The sequence below is a fragment of the Garra rufa genome, chromosome 2, assembly GCF_049309525.1.
Source record: "Garra rufa chromosome 2, GarRuf1.0, whole genome shotgun sequence".
NCBI classification, from domain to species: domain Eukaryota; kingdom Metazoa; phylum Chordata; class Actinopteri; order Cypriniformes; family Cyprinidae; genus Garra; species Garra rufa.
Genome location: NC_133362.1, coordinates 71130489 through 71131759, shown reverse-complemented (window position 1 = coordinate 71131759; position 1271 = coordinate 71130489).

The window sequence follows — 1271 nt, the reverse complement described above, 5'->3', positions numbered from 1 at the left end:
GGATTCTCATCACAGAATGAGGCAGACGATAAATTCTATACTCATATTCAATGTATGTCGATTAGCATTGGCTTATGAAAATACCCGAGATGGCTTGAAGAACACTGATAAACCATATATTATTGCAGACGAGTGTTTATTGTCCTTAGATTTCATCATTCAAAACGTTTACCGTTATATCTTGTTTTTAATAAGTTACAGCAATAGCGATGCTTTTATCCATATTAGAGAAGCTGGAACGGAACGTTATTAGCGTTACTTCTTTGATGCATATGTTTTTTTTTTTTATGCACAAGGGCGCCCTCTGGCATCCAGTATGAATGAAACCCATTGTATTTTGCTTAAAAATCTAAAAAATTATACCTCTCTCAAAAGAAAAATTAAGCAGACACATACTAAACCACACTTTATCTAGTGTGCAGAGGTTTACAGGAGTATTTTGTTAATTTGTTCCAAAAAAACCCACACTGAAGTGGCAAGATATCAGAACCGAACCGAACCGAACCGAAAACCGTGGTTAAAAACCGAGGTACGTATTGAACCGTGGACTAACTGTATTGTTGCATCACTAATATATATATATATATATATATATATATATATATATATATATTCAATGGAGTGTCTGTCTGGCTGGTTATACATATGATTTAACAGACAACAGATTTGTATGCTTACATGGGTTTACGTGGTACACTTTAATTATAAATGTGGTTTATGAGCCATTTTAATTAAAATACTTACAAACATACATTTATTTAAAATATAAATATGTTAATGTATATATGAGCTGTAATCATTACATCTATGGACCAACCCTTATAAAAATCATTACAGTGTGTAAAGAAAAAACATAAAGCATACCAGTGTGCTCAGAAAACCAATAGACCTTTCTCACAACTTCCGCATTTTGCACCGGAAATACGCAATTGCTGTGTAAACCTATTTCCGTCCTAGTATGCCGGTAACCAGTTAAACAACAAAGATGGCGAAAACATCGAGCAAGATTGTTTAACATCAAGACCACGACTGTTATATTGCTTTAATAAAGTTGTACATGTCCTCTATACTATCCATACATAACCTTATAACCCTAGTCCTCGGTCTAAGTGGACACACTAGTCATTTGTTAGCCTGATTGCTCTCTAACGTTAGCTACGTTACGTACCTTGAAAGTTATGGATAAACGGGACGTTCTAAAACGCTTAAAATTTCTGTGAAACCTTACTTGGAACAAACACTAACTACTATCAAAAGAACGAGCCCTTATT